This window comes from Apis cerana, linkage group LG11 (genome assembly GCF_029169275.1).
Source record: "Apis cerana isolate GH-2021 linkage group LG11, AcerK_1.0, whole genome shotgun sequence".
Classification (NCBI taxonomy): Eukaryota; Metazoa; Arthropoda; class Insecta; order Hymenoptera; family Apidae; genus Apis; species Apis cerana.
The window spans coordinates 9,756,068-9,777,951 of NC_083862.1; the positions used below are offsets into that span (position 1 = coordinate 9,756,068).

Genomic DNA, 21,884 nt, shown 5'->3' on the forward strand with positions numbered 1-21,884 from the left:
GATGGAAAGGAGAGGGTTGAAAGGAGAGGGGTTGTAAGCCGGCCCGGCACAAGGGCAAACACACAAGTGCGGGGGCTGGGGGGAAGCGAAAGGGGTTGCTCTGACGTCAGGATGACGCAATGCTGCAACCTCCCCACCTCCTCGTCGCGCATCCTCCTCGCCCTACGACTGACATTGACACTGGCCGAGCATCGATCCGTGTCCTCGAACGAGGTGAGTGGCGAGAGGCGAGCTCGAGGGTCACCCGTTTGCTTGCCGTTTCAAGCCGGGTTGGAGATTGATCGGAGGTCATCGGAGTGATTTACCTCCTCTCCGTCCTGTTAAAACGGGGACGGGATCGATCCTACGCCGGTTGAACCGCGACAGAGGCGTCGAAACGACCGATTGATAAGTCTCGATAAACACGTATGTGGACGTGAGTCAGGACGAAACTTTAAATTTGGAAAGTTTTGAGAAAGAAGATCTTTCATTTCAGTGAATGAAACTCTGTATTTGGAGAGTGTGATAATTTATGTAAAGATGGAATATATTGATTGTTAAATATTTTTAATAAAGAAGGAGACATCAGCAATTTGATTTAGATTGGTAATGTATTTAAACGTACAAACTTATTATTATTATTGTTATTATTAAAATCTAAGATTAAACGTTTAAACGGAACAGATCTTCCCGATAATGTTATTTTCTCTTCCTCGAGGGCGAGGAAGTGTAAAATTCCATAGTTAGTAACTCTTAGAATGATTTACCTTCTCCGTTCTATTACTGGAATACCGATCGATTCGTTGACGCCAGTAACGAGAATATAAAACAGCCGATTGTATTTAGAAGGTCCACGCCGTTAATGCTGCAGGTAAATAGGTGGAATGAAACGAAAGGCAAACAGGTTTTAATATTTCAGAAACCTTAATATTTCATTAATTCGTAACAGAAATCTTCGTTAATTCGTATTTCAAGATCATTGTAAATAAAAGTTAAGACTAATTTTATTTTGACCATTTTCTAATCTAGAGGCGTATATAATTGAAAATGTATGGATAAATTTTTTTCAGAATTTTCCCTCGATATCTAATAATTCGTTTAATCTTCCTCTCATTTTCAAACCTAATTCATTCGATCTAACGAAGGCCAGTTACAATTATAAATCTTTTTTCGAAGATTCAGTTTAATAATAGCAGTGGTATTTCCGTAACGCGAGGTTAATATCGGTAATGTTTTACCAATCCTTATAAATAAAACGCGGAAACGTCACGTTCACGGAATATCGTTTCCGGTAACACACATATAACCATCGCTGAATTTAGGATCCTTCGAGCTTGAATGGCTACAAACGGTTCAATTATTCAAAGAATCGTGGAAGGAACGATGCATATATCACGAAGAGGATTCGTTCAAATCAACAATACAATTAAAATTATATTATTTTTCGTCTATTTGGACTATATACATTAATTCAGAGCGTTTGATTGGAGAAGTCGAACCGTCGAAAAAGGGGAGGAATCATCAGAAAGATCGAAATGAGATTATTAATACGATCGTTGGTTACTTAAAGCCGATATTACTTTATGGGAGGAATTTCTCGCTCGATTTAAAGAAGAAGCGAGTGAATAGAAGGGAGGATCGTCTTTAATATTCGATCGACCTTACTTCGTCGTCGTCGTCGTCGTCGATGATGATGCTTTTATTAAAGATTCACTCACGCTTTCCTATGTATTTATCACTTTAACGTGGACTGCGTTACGGGGACGCAGAAGTCGTTTCGAAGGGGATGCAACGTGCTGCATGGCAATCGCCACGTGCCAAGGTTAACCTCCCCTAAGTTGAGTTTAAGGTCAGGGGAGAGTCTCCTTTCCAAGGATGTTAAAAAGGAAACTCGTGACATCCATAAAGAAACGAAACGAGCCTTGTTCGGATAATAGAACATCCCCGTGGACGGATAAAAAAGTTCGAACCATTTTTGCTCCGACCATATTTCTTCGTGGCCACGTTCGATGTACGAATTTGTGAAAAAAAAAAAAAGGAACGAATCTGTTCGAATAAAATTCAATAAACGATTTCTTTAACACTTATTAGAAGAAGAAAATATCAATCTTGTTTAATACTCCCTCAAGAAGATCACAATTATTATTTTATTGTTTTCATGACAAGAATAAGTTGATAATTTAAAAGTTGATAATTGATTTCTTATAACGAATATGTAAAATTGATGTACGAAGAAAAAAAAGGAGAGCGATTATTTTTGGATATCTCTTTTTTATAACGATCCACGTAGGTGTTCTGGAACAGGGGAATATTAATTTAGTTATTGATAACTTCTCGCGGCCTTGGCCTTGCAACAAACTGCTCGCATTCGATCGAGATGATTCACACGTGCTCGCCGAGCCCTCTGATATTTTTAGAGACCGCCATTCTGATTTTCTTTCGATCGAGGATCGATCCTCTTAACGAAATAAAAAGTCGATCGATAAAATATAAAATTAATCTTAACGATAAGCTAAGATAATTACAAGTAAGAGAATAATCTCAATCCGAATGCTATTCGAAGAAGCGTGTTTCAATCGTGAAACAAGAATTTTACGATTCCACGGATTGGAATAATTCCAGTGCAATCTCTCTATGAGATCATCCTGGGGCTCGAAGAAAACTGAACGAATTATTTTCTCATCCACCAACTTCTTTAATTATTACGAGAAAACTTTAGAAGAGAACGTACAAGAATTGTTTTCCGTGTTTGCGATATTTTCTTTATTCTCCGTTTAATCAAACTGACTAAGACGGTTAAAAGAACACTCGTCGACGATCCTAGGGACGTTATAAACGATTCTAACACGCGATCCAAGATGGAGTTCTCTCTGTGGATGTTGACACTCCAGAAATAGCGAGGGGGCCGAGTACCGTAAACGTTGGTATGCGGCCATATACCGAAGTGCCATTCAATGCTCGCGCCTCTTCTTCCTCTTCTTCCACCCTCTTTCGACATTGAAAGCCGGCAAGAGTGCAAGGAACTTTACTCGGCAGCTGGCGCGCCTCCATCTTCGTCGTAACGGAAACCGAAAGCGGGTTCTTCGACGATGAGATCGGGAAATTAACGTCACCGAGTCCTCCACCGACAAATTTATAAAATTGTGCTTCGAAATTGACAATCGAGGATGGATAGACGCGAAACGAAGATTTGGTGGAAAGTTAATGAGGATCGCTAAGAATTACTTCTCGAAGGCACGAAAACAAAAAGAAGTTCTAAATTCCTCTAAATCGAAGACCGTCTGCTTTCAACGTATACACGCGCAAACATACACGTTCGAGTCGAGTGCGAAATGGTTTCGTCGAAATCGAATAGATTGAAGGCGAGAGGGTGGCAAAGAGGATGGAGGAGGATTGGCCGAGGAGGAATCTGGTGCAAGGATCCCATATGGATTGGCAGAGCAATGAGTGGATCGGGTTGAACGGCCTGCCGTGCATCCAGACTGCAGACGTCCAATAAAAATATCTTACGTCGGTGTCTCACTCTCCTGAACACCGTCCCTCTACCCTCATTCATCGCCAAATTATTTTTATTGTTGGATAACCGTCGTTGAGAGAGCGTTGCTCGTTAGCCAGCCGCAGCATTCTTCTCGAATTGACGGTCACCTACCGAAAAGCACATTCTACCGAGCTCTTATTAACCCTTTCGACCCTCTCGATTAAAATTCTCTTTCTCTCTCTTTCGAGGATTACGAGATGAATATATATATATATATATTCGTTCGAAACTGTTCAGTTATTTGCTCGTGTCGGGCGGGATATGTAATTTAGAGAGGAAATTATAGATGATCGGATTTGGAATGATTACTGTCCAAGCTATAGTTATATATATTCTGATGTAATCCAAACGAAGGAAAATACGTTAAAGATGATCGATCCACGTAGTCAAATTTTTAATCAAACAAGGAACGAGTATTTTTGGAATATATTCGTTAAGAGATATAAAACGATGGAAATTATCTTGGCGCTCTTGCCAAGAGAAATCTTAAGATTTTTCGATACGTGAAATAAAGTTGTTATCACAAATAATTATAATTCTAATAAAATTATAATTCCGAACGTGCTCGTATATATAACCCATACTTTACATAATAGCAATCAGGCACGAATAATTATCCCTAAATAATTAAAATTTCGAGCTCTGGCCAAATCCATTAAAATCCGTTTAAAATCGCGCATCCCTTACGCAACATCCAAGCGCAACGAACGTTTTCTTGAGAACGAATTACACTTGATACAAACTTGGAACCGTCGCGCGAAGAATTATAAACCCGTTCCTCTCCTCCCCCTCCCTTTCTCTTCTCTCTCCTCGAAAAAGAAAATTCGTGAAATTTTAATTTACCGGCGATTAAAATTTTAATTTTAATTTACAGCCTGTTGTAAACCACCAAACAAATTGCGCGCGGCCCTTTCTTCTTCGGCCATCCGTTCCCCTCTCCTTCCCCACCCCACTCTGAATTTCCTCCTCGAATTCTCTCTGCCAAGTAATCCCGTGTCCCGCTGTGTCACCTCTTGCACGCCTTCGCGCACGATTTACGAACGCCTCGCTCGAGCCTCGTCGTCCACCCTTTCCTGGCTGGCGGCTCGCGTGATTTAGTTGTAACATCTCGTGGAGGGAAGGCCGTGGAGGAGGAACCAGCCGGAGAAATTGGCAATGGTACAAAGGTCGGTGGCAAATAACTAACCGAGACAGAACGGCCCCCTCTTTCCGTTGCAACGTAGGTTCGATCGTTGGGGAGCGAATATGGAGAGGAGTTTGGTTGGTCGGTTCGTTGGAAAGGGGATGAAATTTTAAATAATTTGGATTGAAATCGGGGAGAGATTTTTTCTTTCTTCGAAAATTAATTTTCTCAACTCGATTAATGTGCACGTATAAGGGAAGAATCGAAAGGATCCGTTTGAAAAATAACCGTACCGAATTGTGCGGTTTACGAGTGACGTAACTCAAATAACAACTTTCTCTTTCCTTGCATCTTCGGTATATATATGTATATATATATACGAGTTCAATCGCTTCTTAAGAAAATTTCACTTTCACGTCAAATTTCTCTCCTCGTGTAATAATTTTTTAACGTCGTGTTTCATATATTTTCGTCGAAAGCGTTCGAATATATTTTTTGTATCGTTGTATTGGATATTTTAAGACAGAAGGAAAAAGGATGCACAGGTTTTTTGTGAAAAACCTAATACTCGAAGGCCTATCTCGAGTGACCTCGAAAAACGAGAAACCTTTCCTCTTCTTTTTCTTTTTTTTCCCTCTTTTTTTTCGACGTCGTCCCATATACGTATTTGTTAGCCCTGTTTCCGCTCAGATGACTCGCACGAAGTCGGTCCCTGCCTTCGTTGACCAGGGTCGCGTGGGTGATTTTACCCGATCTGGAGGGGGATGCATGCTCCTTTATTCGGATGCATCGACCGTTTATTTCGATATTATGCTAATAACGTTTTAAACAACGAACATTTGGATTGGATACTTGAAAAGGATGCGAGAAAGGAAGAAAAAACCATCGGGCGCAAAAAAAGAACCACTCGTACGAAGATAGAATGTAAATATGTATCGCTGGATATTGGTAGCGTTCTTAAGTGGTTGGTCGATATACACGGTGTCTTTACAAAAATTCACCGTAATTTTCTATGCATAACAGATTGATACTTTCTGTTTCTTTGTCACTTCTCCCTTCTCGTTCTTTATTTCGTTCCTTTTTTCTTTTTTGGAAAAGTTGGTGACGAGATGGAGAGAGAGAGAGAGAGAGAAATTTTAACAGGATGGAGAAGAAAATGTATGCAAATGTATGCAAAAGAAGAGATAGATGGATTTCCTGGTGGCTGAGATTCATGTTACATCTTCGTCCATGTTAATTCCTCCACCCAATTGAATTTTATTACGCGACAGCTGTAATAACAATAATCGAATTCAAATATAGGACAATCGTAAAATCTCTCCTCCTACTTTCTATAATATCCTGTAATAAAAAATAAACTGCGGGTCAACCAACTGATTCTCAACCTGTAGATCACCTATAGATCTACGAAAATTGCTACTTGAACTCAAAGAAAATCATACTAACTCCTTTTATTTTCCTTACAGGAAGCAAAGAAGATACAAACCCCCCTTAAACTGTTCTCAACATTCGACTACACTAATACTTAAAAAAAGAAATCAGTGAAACCAAAATCCATAGAATCTTGGAAGTGCCCTCCGAGACCCAGAAAACCGTGGCCACAATCGACAAAGAGTAACCGGCAACTCTCCACTTTCCGATCCAATTGTTTTTCGACTCGGCTCATCGTTCCTCAGGAGGAGCAGGTACAGCTCGCCTGTCCCTGAATCGAGTCAACCCGGTCGCGTGGGTGATTTGGGCCCGGTGGTGGGGATAAACGTCGGTTGGCGCGCGGTGGTGGGGGCAAAGTGGGCGGGGCCAGCGACGGTCAACCGTGGAACACGGACAGACGGACGCGCAGTGTACCGATAGGGATGCACCGACCTTGGAGGGATTTTTGCGTCTACCGTAGTACGTTCACCCCGAGTCAAGCGGCGAGCGTGCCGTGGCCGGGGTTCAGAAACGCGACTCCCTTCTTTCCCGGCCTCTTTGTCCCCCTCCCTCTGGCCCTTCGCCCTCCCTCCGCCGTACTTCTGTGCCAGGCCCTTTTTTTCCAGCCGTCTCCGTTCCAGCCTCAAACTCGCCGGGAATCGGCCGCCTCACCCTTCGAGCTCTCTCTTTTTCTCTCTCTTCGAGAGACGCTCCAGGGGCGGAATTTTTGCGCTGGCAAAAGTTCGCGACAGACAATAATGGATGGGTGAACGGCTCGAAGGAATCTTATGATTCGGTTCGTTTCGATTTTCGAAATTTTCTTTAATACGAATTGGAGGTTGTCGTGAATGGAAACGAGTGGTGAATGGTATTGCTCGATGGTTGAAAATTATTTTTTTGTGAAAATGAACTCTCAAAAGAAAATAATTCTTATATAGGTGATCGAGTGATCTTCGAGTTTAAAATCATCTTGGACGATCAACTTGGATGGATTACGATATTATATCGTTTATCATGATTTAACTCTACTTTTAATTATTGATTTCACTTAGAATAATAGACACGCTGTTATTAAATTGGTCACGATCGATGGAAATTCCCGACAACGTGCCTCCCTAGTTCTTCCTAGATTCATCACGTTGGTGGCACGTGGTTGCCACGAGCCAGCCCTGGCGAGGCGATGCATCCCACAGATTAGGCTGCACGTACGCAACATGCACGCGCATGGCGTGTGCCTAATAGCGCGTGCATCGCTCCCTGGGCGAAGTGGAGGTCGTGACCTTGATGGAGTAGCCATGGAAGGGTCGGCAGACCAGCCAGATTTACGCGGTCAAGAGATCGGGAAAGTCGATAAACCCGACGTTGCTTTCAATTAAAAATGCTTTCCACGTATATACTTCCTCTTCAACTCTCAAAAAACGAAACTTTGTTTCTCTTCACCAACACATTTTAATCTTCCATAGCCTATTTATTATTATGTTCTACAGTCTGTAGAAGTAAATTTTTCCTTCAATCACAACGATTCGAGAAAAATTTGCTCTTTCTTTCGCCTGCTTCACGTTCAATAGTTCTTTTTTTCCAATTTTCAAAGTTCCAAGTTGCACGGCCCAATCTCGGCATAATTTCGTTCGAGAGTTATCAACTTTATTCCACTTGTACAAAGACAAAGAAGATTAATGCCGGTGAAAGAGGTGACCTTGGCTAAAAGATCGTGTGCGCTCACAGAGGTTAAACTTAATTAGTGCGAGAAGCTCGGCGACTATTGTCGTTCGATTAATTGGCCGTCCGTCGGGCCAGATAAGCCCACGGGTGTATGTACCTCCCAAGAGCTTTGAATCGCTTCATAATCGTCCGACACGCGATTGGGAACGACGAACGGATGGATCAAGGTTCCCGTCGATTAAAGGAACGAGATTGCCTATTTCCAGTTTCCCTACGAATAGCAATTTCTTTGAGATTTTCTATTCGATTTGAAATTTCGTAAATATTCGCGAATACTTTTCGAAAGATTACCTCTTTCGAAGAGGAGCAATAATTGAAAATTGTTCTTTCATCTTCCACATCGCGTCGAATACACAACTTTTTTCCAACTTTTCAAACCCTTATCCTATTCTCCAGTGAAAAACTTTAATCACGTTCAAAGGCAAAAGAAATTACGTGCAATCAGATGCAATTTCGATTCGAGGGCGAGTACAATGCGCGAGAAAGCGACGGTTAACGGGCAATTAATAAAGGCAGGAACGAAGGTGGAGAGGAAGGCGAAATTAAAAGAGAAGAAAGAGAGGGGGAAAAAAAAGTAGAGCGTGTGGGAACGAGATGGCACGACCTCGAAGGGCGCGGTCGAGTTCAGGCTAGACTGAAGCTGCCCTTGTGCCTGACCGACCTTGAGACAGCCCGTTTTGCCATAGCCCGACTCCATCGGCCCCCACCCACCACCCGGCTCATCCTCCGTCCGCGGCACAAAGAACTGTCCTCCTCGCCGGGAATCATAGCCGCCCTACGTGGAATTTTGCAAATGGAATTTCCCCGTTTACAGGGGACGCACCAGGAATCCTTCGAACAGGTGTCCAACGGATTCGATCCCTCGAGTTTCTTTTTTTCGTTCCTCGATTCGTTGCCGGCGATGAATCGCCTCGCCACTCGGGACGCCGATGCAAGGTTTCGAGGCTTTGTTGAAAAGATTTGAGGGAGAAGTCGAATTTGTTTAAAGTAACAGTCATTTTGATATTCAAATGAACGAATTTATTTTCTTCTTCTTTCTTTCTTTTAATTTATTTCGAGATTTTACCGTTGGGAAGATTTCGTTTGGAAAAATTGCAGATAGTTTTGTATCTTTCGTTCGCGTTGTAATCGTCTTCTGTTTTTAAGAAACATAGGTTTATTTTTGGTACGTACTTTATATTTGTTCTTTTATTATATTTTTTTTTTTATATTCTAGAAGACAGTTAACAATGTTAAAGTTCAATATAATATGATAATTTATAAATACCGTTTTAATTAAGATTGTTCGTTTGTTTGGATTCGAGATTAAACGTGTATTTATTCCATCCTCGTGAGCTTTTCAAGAATATATTTTATTTACATATTTTCTTTCGGTATTTTTACATTTTGTAGATTTGTCGTTGTGATTCTGTGTTGAACGATGCGACTCATCGAGTAGACAGCAAATGTCATTGGATTGAAAAAAAATCTTGACTATCTTTATAGGGCGTGTATAATCATTTACCAGTTCCACTTAATCAAGAGGAAAAACAAAAAAAGAAACTGCTGTTTCCGCCCGGGATCGAACCGGGGACCTTGTGCGTGTGAAGCACACGTGATAACCACTACACTACGGAAACGTTGATATCAATCCTTTTCCTTTCGATTAAAATCCCCAAATTTAATCTCAATGATAGGAATAATTATGAATGAAGAGAAAAGGAAGGAAATAGGAAATGAAATCAATACTGTTTGCTTAACGTACAGAATAATATTTCTTTATTGCAAAATAATATTTTAATTTGAAATTTTAAGCAAGGAAGAACTAGAAGAGAATTTTGTAATTCAAAATAGCATCAATTATTTGTATTAATATAATATATACATTTTTCAAGATTCTTGATTTAAAGTATATATATATATATATATATATATATATATATATATAAATTTTAAACATTTTTAAAACGGCAAATAATTTTAAAATTCATGTTCTATCGTTTCGATATATCTTCTTTACGAGACACGTGCGTATCGGAAATTTTTTGGTAACACTTTCAGCGAAGGCAGACTGAAAGAACAACTGGTAAAACACAAAATCAGCTGTAACGCGTAAACAAGGTCAGCTAGGACAAAAGTGTATATAAACATTTATTTTTTATTGTTTCTGCGTACTGACCTCCAAAAATTTCTATTTTATCATGCATACCGTATAACGAACGGAATTTTTTTTTACGATATTCCAACACGTCCATCCTCGCCCGTCCTTCGATTATTCCGAATAATATAACGACCTCGATAAATTTTTCATTTTAATACTCGATAATTAATCGCCAACTTACGAGAACGATCGAGCATCATTAAAAACATATTAACATTCTGTCAAGTTCACAGCTATTTTAGATTTAGAATATTTTGGAATGGGATTTTTCGACATTTTTACTGGAAACGACGAGTAATTTTTTTAGGAAGAATTGAAGAAAATAAAATTAAACGTACGTATTTTTGAACATTTTAAGAATAAGTATTATCGTTAATAATTAGATACATTTTGATTTTTCGACAAGGCTTTAAAAATCTCGATTACTTTCATAATCATCTTTTTTTCATTATAAATAAAATCGTTATCAAAAGAAGTATTAGAAATTGTAGAACATTTACATTGCATCAGTATTAAAAAAATACAAGCAAAAAAAAACTATCATTATTAAAAAATAGTACACTTAATTATCTAAGAATTCAGCATCAAAAGATTATTTAAATTCGTAAATCATTCCACACCATTCACCGAAAGATTTCACGTGTCTTATGGATATCCGATTTCATTGAAAACGCATACAGAAATAAAACTGACCTGCGCTACCGAGTCCAGTCGCGCTCCTTTGTCCCTTGCATTCCAGGAACTCCACTTTGGAATTATCGATCGATCGTCCTTTAGAATCGCTGTGGTGTAATCGTTGAAAATCGCATTTTCGCGGTTACACAGAGAATCCTTTCCTCCCAACCAATTCTCCCTTGAATGGGAGATTTTGCATTTTCCAAACGATTCATGGTAATGGATCGACCTTCTTCCCCTTTATCCCTCGGTTCTTGAACCATTCGATCGATCGAAGAAGGAGAAACACGACGAAGAAGAAAGCCATTTTCGAGCGGAATTTCTCCCCGATTGAATAAAACCTAACTCGTCCCTCGAGTGAGATATTGAGTTTGGACTTTAGAGACAATGATGTTTGTTGGAATTCCATGCAAATTGGATCGTTGATACTTGGATTTGGATGGATTTTATTTGGAAAATAGGTGAAAAGCAATGATGCGGATTCAGTTTCAAGAGATCGGTCGAGGGTTGACTTTTTTTTTTTTTTCTTTTGAATTCGATGAGATTTTAGATTTGTGATGTCTCGAAGTTTTCGACAATTCTTGAAATCCTCTTCCAGCTTATTTCTCTTTCTCTCTCTCTCTCTCTTTTATTTTTAAAAAAGAAAACACAATTCGAGAATTAAAAATGTCAATAAATTTTTAAATTCCAAACTCGAAAAGTTTATAGTCGATCAACAGTAATAACCATGCGAAATATTAAATTTGTATATTTTCTCTTTTCTCGACATTTAAATAAACTAAACGTGTATAATTATGTCAATATGACTTCCAGCTTTCACCGAATCTATCTATTTATTAAACAGCCCCCCTTTTCTTTTTGTGAATTTGAAATTTCAACGAGTCAAAAAATATTATTCCTTCTACCCAATTTAAAAACCTTATCAAGCATCGTGAAAACATACATATCTCCAAATCATAAATATTTACGAAACAAAAATATACAACGCGTTATTTCAATAAAGTAATATATCAAATATCTGGACGCGTGGAACGAGAAGAAAAATTTATATCTCAATTAACGTGAAAATAAAAATTAAAATGATGAGCCCAAAATCTGGTGATCTAGTAATAAATGATAAATGTAAAAAAAAAGATGTCGATTTTAACATAACAGGGAGAGATCTCGTAATAAAAAGCTGAGCGAGGTTGACGATCTTGCAATAATAGAAAGCCACGATTCCCCTCGTTCCTCCGGTTAAACCTGGTGCTTGTGCACCGTGTCTCTCTCTTGGCGAAACTTTTACTTTTACTTACGGAGAAAGTGCACCGGTGCTGCAACTCTCGCGATTTAGAACGCGTAATTCACCATCATCTCAGTTTGAATTCTCTCTGTCACGATTTTCTCTCTTTCTTTCTTTCTTTCTTTTTTAGAAGAGAGGATCACGACTGGAGATCGATGGACGAGAGATCGTTTCTCTTAGTAAAATTGTTTTTTCATCTTTTTCGAACAAACCCCTTTTCTTACAGGATTGAGAAAATTGGAAAATCATTGTTTTATAAAAAACATTTCCTTATTTACTATATATCTCCCTTTCTTAAAGTTATTATTCGTTAATTTTGAAAGAAGAAAGTATTTTAAAATACCAAATCTCACGAAATAATCAATTTTAAAATTGAATATCTCTTAAAATTCTACGAGCAACTTCCAAATCCTTTCTCTTTTCCTATATTTTCCCATCAATTCCAGCGAATACACCTTCTCTCACCTTCAGAACAAAGGGGGAAAAGAGAAGCAAGATCGAATGAAAATCAACCTGCCTGTTCATAAATCACTCCGAGGGTGTACGCGAAAAGTTGAAAGGTTCCGGATACCTACTGGTTCCTTCCCATTAATCGATCTTTCAACGAGCCAGCGTGGACGTTAATGAGCGTATATTCGTTTCACGGTATTGCGGCCTTTCCCATTTAAGGGGCGACACACTTTCCGCAGCCACGACCACGAGAAACCGTGCAATTCCACGACGGTTCATTTCATTTCCTGGTTGGAGCAACGATCTGCCGGTCGTTAGCACCGCGGCTGCACGTTTCAACGTGCCGTTCAACTGCATCGTTGCATCGTTCGATCACGCTTCGAATACGGGGACAGGGAAAGGAACGATTGTCAACCCTCTGTTTTTAAAGGGGGGCTCGTTACACGGGTTAACAGGTCACGGCACGCAGAGCGTGCCAATTCCTCGCGTTTGTGAAACGATCATTTGAATCGTTTAAAAGAGGTTCATCGATTCACTTCGATTATTGGGAGAAAGGGATTATATCGTAAAGAATAATAAAATGATCGTTTTGGAAAGCGGTGTTACATAAATGAAGAACAAAAAGTGTATATATATATATATATCGCATCGTCGAATCTCTCCCATGAAATTATCCAACAATAACCGTAAAGGGAAATGATTAACGAGGACGAATCTAGGAAGTAATAAACGATATATTATAACGTAACTTCATATTCGAAGTAATCGCGAAGTTTTACACGAGTCGTTAAAGAATCTTCCTGTTACTCAACGTTATTTATTTCTTACTATAAAAAGTAACATCGTAACGTCGGTTAACGAACGGCGTTTAAATATTAATAAACGTTACCAGACGTTGTACGTATCCACCCGTTGCAATCGTAGGTCGTGTGCAATATATATATATATATAGAAAACTGGGAAGAATTTCCATTAAAAATTCGTTTCTCAAAAGAAACAGGAAAAACTTTCACTCTGGTGGTGTCTGGGCCGATCCGTGGGATCGAAAGCGGGAATGGGCGTTACGTTGTGGAATTATTCGCGGCTCTGGTCATTTCGCGCACGCTATTTTCCCGATACACGATAAGATAGAAGGGATTCGAACAAAAACGCGGAAATTCTAATGGGGAACGGACGCGGTCGAATACAAACTTTTCCTTTTCTCTCTCTTTTTCTCGAGATCCGATTGTAGGAGCTCATCGTTCGTGAGTTGGGAAATAATTGTAAATCTTAGCGTCTCGAGAAATTAATTAAATTGTTCAAAGATAGCTTGCAATCTTATTTTAATGTTGCTGGGATGTAGCAGAAATTTTGTTCAATATTGGTACGTTTCAGAAAGGAAAGGAAGGAGATCGTTATGGGGGTTCTATAAAAGAGACGACCCAATTATCCACGATGGAAAGTAGAACGAAGCGGCGGAAACTTTCGGTTTCGCCGAGTCTTTCACTCGGTAACCTCCATTCGAGCATTGCCGGTTTCGTATACTCGTCTCCAGACAGATCTAACGCGGGCATCGAAACTTTCGTTGGTATTGTTACGATTTTCACCTCGAGATACGAAGTCTCGGTCGGTCCTCTCAGTTGGATTGGAGAATAAATTATTCTATTTGGCAAATAAATCGATGCGAATCAATTGGAACACGATGATTACGTCGCGTTAAATGTCATCCGTTCGAACAATTTGAACCGTCTTTTTCAATTAAGAGAAAAGAGAGAGAGAGAAATAATTTCGATAAAAATTTTCGCACGGGGAACAATTCGACGGGCGGGAAAAAATTATTGGAACGGTCACCGGACTACGTGCGGTTCTTTTACGATCGGCAAAGAAATCACGCAAACGATATCACACGCGAATCGATTCCTCGCTACTCGTGTGACACGGTGTTACGTTCGATGTGTGCAGTAACCTGTGTAATTCAACGCGGAATTTTATGATCGCATTTGCACACGGAATTCGTGCCCAAGGTGAGACGACTGCAAGCCTCGTCACGTGTTTACTTCCCGCCGTCGAATCGAGCCTGCTGCTTATCGTTCCGCGCGCGTTCAATACCGATTTCTATCGTTCCGCGCGATTAGCACCAACTTGTCGCGATTCCGTGCTCCTTCCATTTTTCTTCCCTCGAGAATCAATCGGAATACCTTCCACGGACTTAAATTTTATTCAAACATCTCGATATCTCGTTCGAAACAATGCGAATAATTATTTTAACGTAACTATGGGAAAGATACCCGAGTTTCTCTCGTTGGAATTTCCCTTGAGAAATTTTTCATCACCGAACATGATTCATCCAATCCAAGGATCCCTTTATGAGACGCTTTTAATTATTGCAAGAAACTTGGAACAAAATTTCCTCCAGAATTTTCGATTTCGAGAATTTTCAATACTATTTTTGAGAGGATATCGTTATTAAAAATTACAAGAGAGACTTTATCGAAGCTGCAAGAATTATTATATAACGATTACGGGTGAAGTGAAAAAAAGGAAAGAAGAAGAAGAAAACGACGAGCGTTAAACGGGTGAATAAATTCTCTGGAAACGTCTCGATACGAATCACGCCTATTATTTGTCGAGAGGGAGGAAGGGGGGGCGGCCATAAACAACGGTTTGATTTCACCCCGAACAAAAGTATGGTTACAATAAAGCGGAGCCTCGTTACGAGGCTCGCTCGAGCGGAGAAAGTTAACCGATGGCCGGCCTCATCTTCCTGGATCGAGCCGTGGTGTCGTTGATCCACGAGGCGGCCGCCATCGTTTTCCTCGTTCGACACCGGAGAAAAGTAAGAGTATCGTATCGAATCGAAGAAAGTGCACGAGGGACACGAGCCACGTTTCCACGCCAGTGGCATCCCCGCCGTGTGCATTTGCAAGAAAGGTGTCGCAATCAAGCGTGGCTCGGTTTGCCTCCAACTCGGGTAATCGAGGCGTGGATGACCCCCTTGACCCCACAACCGAGAGAGCCGCTTGCGAAACTGCCTAAGCTCTCCCGACCATCTCGCTCGTCTTCCTCGATCCGACCTGAAAAACTGAAATTTCCTCCCCCTTTGTTTTCGGATGCCGCGTTTATCTTTATTTTCTCTAAGGATAACTCGTCAGGGAAGGTTTCTTAAACCTTAGAAGCGATAGGATTTCTTTTCTATAAAACGAAATTTGGAAATTTTCGTTTAATAAAACGAAGAGGACGGATATTATTTCCGTTCGCATAATCATCGATCGAGATGTTTATCGAAACAATCGTGAAAACAGATGTTATGAGGGATTCGTAAGCCGCTGCGAATAATAATCGATTCGAAATGAATCACGAGGGGCAATTTCGAGAAAATAATTGGCGAACGATTAATCGTGGCAAGGTCTGCACGAGTCGTAAATATGCGCAAGGCCGTGATACGTGAGTTACAATTCTTATCAATTCTACGCATGACAAGGTCATCCGTTTATTATCAATTTATTAAGTGCTTTTCCTCTCATTCCTCACCTGGAAACACGTTTTTATATCCAGAAATACGCTCGATTTACGCGTGTGTCTTAATATTATACTAATGCTTTTGAATGAAATTGTTTTATTTATAGTTAAAATTGTTGTCTTTCTTTTTGCTCGATTAGCCAAAACATTTAATTCTTTCTTGCAATTTAATTTCGAACGTGAACGAACTTTAATCTTAATTTCTGGAATTTGTTTGGAATTATTTTAAGATTGTGTATCTGTATAATGATATTAATATACGGTTAAATTTATTAATATTTGGATTGGTTGTATTATTTTTGAATTTATGAATTTGTGTAACGTTTCGCGAAATGTAATTATCGAGAGAGGATAATTATTTATTTTCAGAAATTTATTTTCAAGTAATATTTTTCCGTTGATGGAAAAAATGATAAATGCTTTTGGAAAAAAAATGTAGAAAATTTTAAAGGAGATTAAGAAAACCTTCGACGATCCAAAGTAATGCAAATAGATTAGCGATTAGAGTTAATTAGAAATAATATTACAATAACAAATTGTAAAAATTTGAAAACTAAATTAGTAGTTTTTGATGGATCGAAAAGCAAAATAAATCGATAGCGACATAAACATAAAATATTAATGAAATCGTAAGCGAAAATTTGCGTAGAGTTTTAGAAAAAAAAAAAATTATCCCGTATTTAAAAATCTAAAACTTTCATTTTCCATTTTAAAATCGATAAATCTCTCAATTCTCGAACTATATATTTCCGCTTCAACTATTTCAAATTCCAAATTTCCACACGAAATGCGCTAATAATAAAAATTGAAAGAGTTTTAAAAAATTAATCAAATTAATTTGCGTATTTCAATTATCGCGCAAAAATTTCCGAAAATTTAGAAATACGCAACAACAATTAATAATAAATAAGTAAAAAAGTGAAAGTTCAAAGTAATTCACGTTTCGATTACCACGGGTTCCCCTAAAAAAAAAAAGAAAAAAAAAATCGCCAACAAATAAATAATAATCGAAAAATTTTAAATTACGTAACAACATCGAGTAAAAGAGAAAAGGTGAAAGTTTAAAGGGCTCGAAGGGTTGGTTACGATGGCGTAACCAACAGCCTCCAACCGAATGTACCGTTAACGGTACTTTTTTTTTTCTTCCTTTTATTCTTCTTTTTTCTTTTTTCTTTTTTTTTTTCGAGCATTAGCCGGCGTCAACCACGTTGACGTAATCAGTCTCGCGTCGACAAACCGGGACAAACTAGACGCGACCTACATATTGTTTCGACCATGTTACACAACCTGCGAACGAGTCTCGTCCGGGTGAACGACCGCTTTCGTCGCCATGTTGTGAAAGCGTGTGCCGACACCACGTGGACCACGTGAGAGGCAGCGTCTCTCAAATTGTCTGACAACCCTGACAGAGTACGTGTACGTCCACTGTCACTGTTTCGAGGTCGTCCAATTGCCGGACGACGCCCGATAAACCGATTTATTTAGTACCATCATCCTACTCCGGAGAGTTCGTCTTCGTCTCGTTACGTAATCGGATTTCGTTCGTTCGTTTACCGGGTGGTTTACCGGATTTTTCAACATTCTTCCACACGTTTTGTTATTTTTGGCGCGTATAATACGTAGCACGATGTTTTTTGAAAAACTTAAAACTTCTTCTCGAAGTTTAGCTTTATCGATGTAGGTCGGTATGTATGTAGGTAGGTGTGTTTGTTTAGAAATTTTCTTTTTTTTTTCTTTTAAAAAAGGTTTACTGGTCTTGTAATTGGTGTTGTAGATTACGATATGTAGTATCTTTGTATGAAAATTAATTTTTTTACAAATTCACGAAAACGAGTCAAGAAAAAAATCGATAATTTATTTTTCTAAGAAGTCTTCGTCGGGTGTAAAAATATTAATAAGCAAAATCATATAAGTAAATTTATTCGGAATAATACGTATCGGAAAAGTTTTCTCTTAATTATTCTTTAATCTTGCGCTAGAATATTATTTATTTTTTTTACAACAATCACTTTGTAATCCGTTTTGTTACAAAGCGATATTTATCACAAACACGTAAATATTTATAAAAAAATTACGAATCATTACATTTTATTATCGTAATTGCGTGGAAATAATTTACACGATCTCTTTTTTTGAGAACTTTTTTAAATATACAATTTTATATTAACGAAATATATATGTGTTGTAAATTAAATCGATAATAATGTAATAATTTTTTAATAATATCGTAGCGGCGCGTTCGTACGTTTCCGTGCGACCTCTGCGCGCACCGATCGAATATATAAACATTGCGAATACGCGACACGCGCTCATTTGTCACCGTGGTTTCGCGTCGAACGGTTCGAAGGCTCATTCGAATAAGATAATATTTCAAAAATGTGAATGGGCAGAATCGTTATCTAACTAATTTTTAATCAATTTTTTTTTCGTACGATTCATTTATATTCTATCCCCTACAATTCAAGACGAAATATAATTTTTTAATCGTTCGTTTTTACATTTATCGATTAAAAATCGATTGCATAATTGCGCGCAACGAATATATTTATTCGTTTATTTTTTCTCTAATTTAAAATTCGTATCGTTTCTTCTCTCAAAAATATTCAATTACACGATTGAGACGTAAATTTTCACCAATGGTTCGTACGTGATAAATTTCAAACAATTTTGTTGACACTTTCCTCCGACTATTTTTCCACGCATCGCTTGCGAACATTCACATTCACAAAGTTTTACCTAATTATTCGGACAGTAAGTTGGCACGAGGAAATCGGTAAAATGCCAACGATCGTGTTAAATATTTAAGTGGCCTCCTCTCCTCTGTTGCAACGGGATTATATAGATGATGATGGTCAAATATGTTTTACGGAAGGGGAATAAAATTAAAGAATATTATTTATTTCGAACGTTTAATCCAACATTGGATCCTTGATAAAAATTAACGACGACGATTTATCGCCTCGCTTGAGAGGCCTTTTCTCGAGTATTCAAGGACTTCATATTTCATATTTCATCACAAGAGCTTTTTACGTTCCTCTTTTTTTTCCATTGGAACGCAGACAGAAGTGGAGGAACAGATTAGATGTGATTCATAGCGCGTTCCTGTACGAGCAAATGATTAACGGACTGTCGTAACAGGGAAAGAAATTTTGACAAATTAAGAAACGATTTTTAACTATTTTAAGAAAATAACTTAAATCGAGGAATTTCGGGGAATAATAAAATATAAATTACGTATCGATGCTCGAGATACTTTTCAAGATAAATAGAAAATAACGTTTGATTTCTAACGACGAAACACGAACGATCATGGCAAATGATCGTCGAAACGAAATCGAAAGTTTCCCCCCTTTCTCCTCTTGAAATGAAATTCCGTGCAACGAATGTTACAACTTACGCTTATAATCTTCTACTAACCTTGATTCTCTTTTCTCTCCCTTGCCAAAAATCTTTCTTCCCTTCTTTCTTTCTTCCTTTCTTCTAATTTCGTTGTTCCAATTTTAGCTCCCCCCCGAGAAAAATTCTTTCGAATATTCAAATCAATCATCGTCTCTTACGAAGGATGGACGAGCGACGATGGAATGGTTACACGTTTCGTTCCCATCTCTAATTATTCTGGCATTGTGGCCGGCCACGAATAATCGGACATACACGTGTCGAGGCCACGTATTAATTATCACGCGCCGTTTTCAACGCCTTCTTCGTCGGTTCCCTTTTTTTTTTTTCTTTTTTCCACTTTTTGATCGAGTCGAAAGTGAAACCCGCTCACAGGGGTATCGAGATGAGAAACAGAAGCGAGAGAATACGTGGAAATTGACTTTAATTAACTTCGTGGGCCTTGCTCCAATTAATGAGGGTGAACCACTTGACCCTTCGCCTCGAACCGACCAATATTTCCCGGCAACATTCCCTTTGTCGACGTTAACAAGACGTCTTCCTTTATTTACGTTATTACGTTATGTTATATATTTGCACGGAAGAAGAAGGTGCGCGGAAGAGGAAGATTTATGGAGTTTTCGAGTTACGGAGGGGAGGGGGGTGGGTGAGATTTATGATGTTAATTATTCGAATCGTGGTTGAGTTTTGATCGGTGAACAAATTTTTAATTGAAATGATTGATTTATCGAGGAATTAATGCAATGGAAATTTTCAAATTGTATTTCGAATTTTTTTAAACTTTTATAATATTCCAATATTTAGGAACCAATATTTTTTAAGATCTTCTTTCCCTCGCTTCTTCGGCCAAATTTATTTTCAAAAATCGAATTTATTTCTTTCTTTCTCTCTCTCTGTCTCTTCGAAGATGTAGATGCAAACATGTATTGTAACGCGCTATACAGAGACGAGAAATCGAAAACTTTCTCGTTTCGTTTTCACAATCTTTCATCCGAGTATCGCGAAATAGAGCAACAGCCTCCGGTTCAACTTTCGAACGTAGGAAAAATCGAGAGTCGCCATTATACATCCAACATGGCATCTTCTTATCGATCACGATTTCTTAACGATCCTAATCTTATTTTTCTCGTTTGAATATACGAACGAGGCCGGCTTAAACCGATACACTGTCGGTCAAAAGTATCGAAGCCTCGAAATCGCGATATTTCGAAAATTTTATTTCGCGCGAGAAATTCCGAGTAATGTCGGAAAAGGATTTTCTTAATTTCTTAAATTTTTTATAAAAACTTATCTTTAAACAATTATTTGATACACGAACATTCTTCCTCGAATAATCAATATATATATATATATATATAATTCTCGTTTAATTCTCTTTTATCGATATAATCGAATTACGCGCCATATTTATGAACAGCAGTGTACAGAGAGATTTCGGTGTGATTATCCATCTTCTCGCGGGGATCTTTTCTCTTCTCCGCTCCACTCTCACTCGCTGCACGAGATGACTCTCACGGTGAAAGTAAAGAGATTACTTTTGCCGCTTATAAGCCGCCTCCGCGATGTGCCAGCCTCTTGCTGGCCCAACCGCGCCACGTGACGTGACGTCGGTGGTAGGACAATGCGACGGGACGAACTTTCTTTCTTTCAACGTTTCTCAACCACGATGAACCACGAATCTGAGAATGTTCGGAGGGAAGGCTGACCTGTTCCACCGGTGTACAAGGAGGAAAAGATAGGAAAACGGATTTTATCTCGCCTTGTTGATCCTCGTTATCGGCGATTTTATTGGCGAACTGTTGGGAAAAAGTTTGGAAGGAGGGTGAATTTGGATCTTCTTTTCAGTTGGATGAGTATATTGTTCAATTACGGAGGGATATTGCACGTTTTGAGTCGAAGCTCAAAATTGAAGCTTGATATTTAAATACATTTGAGGAAGAATCTGACGAATTCTTTTTTAAATTTTATAATAGATCTTCTCAAGAATAGTAATAAAATTTTGAAACGAAGAGCGAACGACATCGGGACGGATGAAAGGAAAGGAGACGATTCGGCGAACAGCCGTTTCTATGACTGTAATAATCCGTATCATTCCTGAAACGAAGGATAAAAATTATATTTACGATTCGCAACGACGGAAATAATATTTCCAAGTTCGTTCACGTTCCATGGCGTCCAAAGGTCGGAGGAAATTGTGATTTCCGCGGTGCAACGTAATTGTCGTTAATTTTTCACACGATTAGAAAGTTGCGTGGAGGATCGATAGTAGCGTTTAAGCATTGGCTCGATATTCTTCCACTTGATTCTCCCAAGCCTTTCAATTTCATCGGCGACAGTAAAGGATTTCACGCGCGAATAAGCGAGAAATCGGCTCGTTCGTGCCCTCTTCATCTTTGTGACAACGAGACGAGCGTTCATTGCCTTGGAATCGTTCTTTCTATTTCTTCAAGGATTGCACACAATTTTTCTTTTTTTTCTTAGAGAGATTGACGCTAATAAAATTAATAATTCTACGAAAAGCGAGGAATTTTTAGGGAAATCAGGTCACCAGGGAAGATGGGGGATTTTCTAAATATCCGAGGTATTCATCTCGGATCAAGATGTCTCTCACGGCCAACTAATAAATGGATCAAGAGCAACCATGTTTCTCGAGCCAAGAAAGCTATATTGC

The 21,884-nt window shown here is 38.8% G+C and overlaps 1 non-coding gene across 1 annotated transcript; it reads right to left on the minus strand.

The window, feature by feature from the left end:
- Positions 1 to 9,318: 9,318 nt before the first annotated feature.
- Trnav-cac (transfer RNA valine (anticodon CAC)) lies at positions 9,319 to 9,391 on the minus strand. Its single transcript has one exon. It is a non-coding gene; the product is annotated as a tRNA-Val (tRNA).
- Between the last annotated feature and the right edge of the window lie 12,493 nt (positions 9,392 to 21,884).